Source organism: Periplaneta americana, chromosome 4 (genome assembly GCF_040183065.1).
Source record: "Periplaneta americana isolate PAMFEO1 chromosome 4, P.americana_PAMFEO1_priV1, whole genome shotgun sequence".
NCBI classification, from domain to species: Eukaryota; Metazoa; Arthropoda; class Insecta; order Blattodea; family Blattidae; genus Periplaneta; species Periplaneta americana.
In genome coordinates, this window is record NC_091120.1 from 158,214,710 (window position 1) to 158,220,887 (window position 6,178).

A 6,178-nucleotide genomic window follows, 5' to 3' on the forward strand; every position below is an offset into this window, starting at 1 on the left:
CAACAATTAAAAGCGAAATAAAAGAAGTAGATCTAATCAAAAATGGTTCCATATAAACAGAGAGAGCCACCGGCGTGGCTCAGTCGGTTAAAGCGCTTGCCTGCCGATCTGAAGTTGCGCTCGAGCGCGAGTTCGATCCCCGCTTAGGATGATTATCTGGTTGGTTTTTTCCGAGGTTTTCCCCAACCGTAAGGTGTATGCCAGGTAATCTATGGGTAATCCTCGGCCTCATCTCGCCAAATATCATCTCGCTATCACCAATCTCATCGACGCTAAATAACCTAGTAGTTGATACAGCGTTGTTAAATAACCAACTAGAAAAATTAAAAAAATAAACAGAGTTGTGATTTAGTAGCAGTAAATCAAGCATGAGCAATATTAAACGACGCTATAGGGCTCAAATGAATCCTGTGTGAGAAAGTTTTTAATTTTCAGAGGTACAAACAGGACACAATGTTACATTTGTGGAAAGAAGTTAATAATATCACTGTTGGAAAATAAAATTGTCAGGGCCATATAACATATAGCATTGTAATAGTTGAGCCGTTCAGAGCAGAAGTGGTGTAAGTCAAGAATGAGTAATGAGGGTTAAAGTAAACATTCTGTAAAATGCAGCGCAAAGTAGCAATTGATATTCAATTAATTTAAACTGTTAGAAGTCAGTGGATAGCACGAAGGACATATTAATTGCTACTTTGCGCTGTATTTTACAGAATGTTTACTTTAAACCTCATTACCCAATTTTGACTTACACCACTTCTGCTCTGAACGGCTCATATAGTAGGGATCGTGAAGCCATTCCGAATTAATTTCGTAATGATAAACTTGGGATAGAACTTTATTTAATCCTATTGCATACCATGAATATGTTGTGGGTTATTAATAAATACCATTCTCCTAGAAAAAATGTTTTTATTTCAATTTCATTTTCAAAGAAGCGTTTCTTTCCTTCGTCCTCCTTCTAAATGTGTTGACATTTTTATGTTCATTTGATATATTTAAAATAAGAAATTGCCTACAATAGAAATAATTGCATTGGTAAAAATATTAATGCTACTTTTTTATAGGCTATAGTAAGTGATTTCCTTCACTTTGTTTGCACCATCGACAAAACTCGCTCATTCTTCAAGTGTTATGATACAGCTTAGGGCCTCGAATGGTCTAGTAAATAACCAAACCTTGTCTTTACAGAGCACACACCACACATACACACACAACACAACACAAGTAGATCAGAAATTCATACAGACACCTACACGTGTACAGAGATTTCCTAAAACATTAAACATTTGTTTTTTCATATGCAACTATCATACTAAAGAGCTATAACGTTTATATAAGCCTATATATTCCAAAATGTATTTTAAATTGCGTATAACATATCCATTAAAGTTGAAAATGTCATTTTATTTAGAATTGCTTACACTTGAAATGAGTCTATAACAGGTATACAATAATATATGGTAACATTGTACTCCCTCTGTTCCAAAATATGGTATAGAAATATGTCATTTATTCCGTACCAAAATGTGGTATATATTTGTTAAAGGTCTCAGTAATATAATGTAACTTTAATACATCTTCTAAATACTTATTTTATTAATTAACATAATAAAAACTAATAAATAAAGTACATTTCATTCTGTTTGATGTCGAGTTAATAAAAGAAAAAAATAAACATTTTTTGAGCGAGGCAAATTAACATGAAAACTGCAATAGATTACAACCCATTTTGTACGACTGTTGAGCCTTAGATGTTCTATCCAAAGTTGACTGGGTTGTTGTTACATTTTCTGCAACAGGAAAACAACAGCAGGTGCCCATTTGATTTCTGTTCGTAATGAACTATTTAAATATTATAGTTTGATGCACTACAGAAGATTAGAAACATTATAACTGCACTGTCTGATAATCCCTTCACTACTGAACAGAATACCACACCGCGAAATATTTCGTGCGCTCATGCGCAATAATCAAATTTGTTTTGTTTGTTAATATACCATATTTTGGAACGGAGAGAGTAGTAAGTAACAACTGTCGCGCGCCTTAGTTTTTGTAATTCAGTGCTTGTAATTTCCAAATCATTGGCCTTACTTCAAAATCTGAAATCATATTATTTTCGAAAGCTTAAACTTTTAAACATATTATTGGAGAAAAATTCGTTCCGACACCGGGAATCGAACCAAGGATCTTTCAGCTTTGCGCACTGAGCGCTCTCTCCATCTGAGCTACGCCGGGACCCGATTCATGGCCTCGACCCAACTCTCCTCCTTTGTATCATCAATGCCCTACTACCTGAATTTCAGACATATAAGTCATTACTGCAGGAGCGCATATTTAAATGACTTTATGGCCATTTTCGACAACTGTTTATGAATCACTATTAACATTGATATATACAGAGTGTTAAAAAAGTATCCAATATTTTGGGAGGTGATGATAGTATGCATCAAAACAAGGAAAAAATGACTAATAAACATGGGTCCTACGACACATACTTCCTGAGACCTGAACACTTTTTCATCGGAGATACACAATGCGACGTCCATGTATGGTAATGCATTTCTCTGCCCTACAATACAGCAGACTACCTGATAATCATACCGTAGTTGACACCCCTGGCATGGAATACTGATACTTCGCAAGGATTACTGAAAACAAAAGTCTGGTTGCGGATATGAGCGGGGTTCAGAAGAGATGGTGTTGTGAATTTTTGTAATCACCATGTTTGGGCTGATGAAAATTTCCATGTAATTGAAGAAATAAGGTAAGTTATCAGCACCGATTCTCAATCAAAGCATAGGCAGGCGTTCTTGACAATAGATTAAGCGCCATACTTGCTACCACAGAGATTAACTGGGGTTCGTAATCAGGACTATCATATTAACGTATTGCCTACCTTCCTGGAGTATGTGCCATTTCAGCAAATACTACAGACGTGGTCCATGTATGATGGCATACCTGCGCATTTTTTTCCGCAATGAGCGTGTACACGTGACGCTGACATTCCAGGACCGCTGGATTGATTGAGGAGGCCCCACACCTTGGCCTGCTTGTTCCCCAAGCCTAAATCCCCTAGACGTTTGGTTATCAAGAACAACCAGGTTAATTTCAAAGAGTGCGTGATCCCTTACGTCGAAGGGTAGAGGAACTGCCATAAATGGACGTCACAATGAGCACCTCCTACGAACAAGTGTTCAGATTTCAGAAAGTATGTGTTGTAGGACCCATGTTTATTCGACATTATTTTCTTGTTTTGATGCATACTAGCACCTCCTAAAATATTGGATACTTTTTTTTAACATCCTGTATATTTTCTTATATGTGCCCTCGCCGTCCTCATTGAATAATGATGAATATATGTAGTCAACATTTGGATATTTATTATTGGAGAAAATTTTGTTCCGGCACCGGGAATCGATCCCAGGACCCTCAGCTTTGAGCACTGAGCGCTCTTTCTATCTGAGCTATGCGGGACCCGATTCACGTCACCAAGCCGGCCGACGAAATTCACTAAAACACTACCTAGTAAGTAACTGCTTTTATAAGCTGGGACGAGTACTTCAGAAAAGATGTACAAAGTAGTGACTAAATATTGCTACACCTGGTTCAATGCAATTTTGTTATTGAGTACTTAGTTCATACAGGTTTTCTTCAGACTTATTTATAAATTACTAATTTTACTTGTAATATCTAGTATCAAACTCCAGTCCTCATTAATAATATGTATAATTCTTTATTGAGTTGACTATTATTTATTGCAACGAATTCTTTTTTTACGTTATTTAATTTTTTACTTTTCTTAGTTAAGAAAAATCCTTATGTACAGGTATATTTTATTATTTTATCTACTGTATTTCATTAATAATGTAAGGTTCCTATCCCTGTAGGATATTTTCTTATTTAGTGCAATTGTTTATTGTAAAACCACTATTAATGTAAGTATCCTATTAATGTTATTTAAATATTTCTATTTCAGTTTTAATATCCGCACACTGTACTGTGTAATGGAAAATAAATAAATAAATAAATAAATAAATAAATAAATAAATAAATAAAATAAATTCTCAGAACAAGACAATTTTTATATGATGTTTTAGGTGTCTATAATTGTAATAATTTTCGTTTACATATATTAGTTTTGCTGGCGTTGAAATATATTTTTCTAGTGAATATTCGTTGTTTAAAATACAATAAATTTACTTATCTACATAATAATATTTCCTTATCAATTATTCAACGATTAGGAAGAAAAATTTATTTTTAAATAAATTTAATTACGCGCTCGTAACGGGACTTTGATTTACATGTAGTATTGGCTGTACTAAGTAATAAACAATGTTAATAACTGTTACAATATTTACATGTAATAATTGCAATATGCCATCTTAAAGTTCTTTATTGTTTGATCATTTTACATTTTTTAGCTTTTGAGTTATCGCAACTTTAAATTATCTGATACATTTCCGTTACCTTGTGCCGTCATTCCGATTTCGCTGGTGAACCTTCGAGATAGATGCATTTACGTCAAAAGAGCATGAAAGAGTTTCATTTTGTTATGTCTCATACATTGCAAACTTAGTGTGTGTCATCTGAGTGACATTGTTTATTCCGTAAAGCAACATAGTGGGCTATGGTGATGGTGACTTTAATGCAAAGGAAATGCTTATCTGCGATTAACTTTTCTGGAGCACATCGGTGATCCTATAATGGGATTTTGTATTTATGAGATTGGTACTGGTGCTATGGATCAATTCGGAAGAAGGATTACGAAGCAGATTATGAATTTGGTAGCGAAATAAAACTTTCCCTTGCTCTAAGTGTTGGCCTGATGGCTGCTGGGCCTTGTTGGCTTGTAATAGATTCTTGTAGTGGGTCTCAGCTCATTACCCAGTCATGATGCGGTTTTCCACTTGGCCAAGCATTCCGTAGCTATGATTATTGTTGTGAGACAGTGATTTTGGACAGAAATTTGAATCCATAGCGAAAATAGAGGCTACACACCTCAACATATAATGATGAAGCCAATCCATCAATGCTTCATATTGTTTACTAGTCATACCTGCGCACTGCACTGCACTTGTTACAAATAAATATCATTGACTTAATATACATTTTCAAATACAGTTTTGTTATTACTTAGGGAAATATTAGCTAACTTGTAAATCGTTTGCTCGTGAATTGTTTTCGAATTTGCATTTAATAGTATGAATGCAACTGTTATTGTCATCCAATAATACTTGCTAGAGTTGTTCAATAAATTCTACTTTTATCATCCAATAATACTTGATAGAGTTGTTCAATAAATTCTACTTTTATCATCCAATAATACTTGCTAGAGTTGTTCAATAAATTCTACTTTTATCATCCAATAATACTTGATAGAGTTGTTCAATAAATTCTACTTTTATGCTTGGCACTAGAGATGAACAATGATCGAGAAAGCAAGACTAACAGCGCCCGCAAAGCCGAAAACCCGCACGACAATGTTGTATACGTCTCGTCGTTGACGTAAAGACTGCTTGTGAGTGTTTCGAGACGTCGAGACTGATCACTCCTGAAGTTCCGAATGTCAAGCAGCCTTGAATCGCCACAGTTGTTTATACCTGACTGAACTTTTATCTACTTTGGCAACTGTTATATATGTATAAACAATCAAGTAACCTATTTGAAACATCATCTCTACCTTTAAGTATATAATAATCCGTTCCCCAATCTTTATTTAATTACTAGGCCCTTATTAAAAGGATAGGAATTTTCTTTTCATATGTTTGAGATCAAGTGTACAATCTCAAGTAAAAAGATATTAACGTTAGGGGAGAGTCGGGTAGTATCGGACATCGGGTAATATCGGACAGTGAGTTTCTTTCATCTACCACACGATGATAGTACCTGATTGACATGGTTACGTTTCTGCGATGTCGCATAGAGAAACGTAACCATGTCATTCAGGTACTACCATATGGTGGTAGATGAAAGAAACGCACTGTCCGATATTACCCTATGTCCGATACTACCCGACTCTCCCCTATGTTTTATAATCTAGTCTTTTGTTCGTATTTTCTATTCCCCATGACGTCAAGACATGCAAGCGAACCCCTATTCAGACTTAGCATCGAGGGTGGTAGATATTTTCTCCGGATATGTTCTGTTTTTTCACAATGGGCTAAAATGTGTG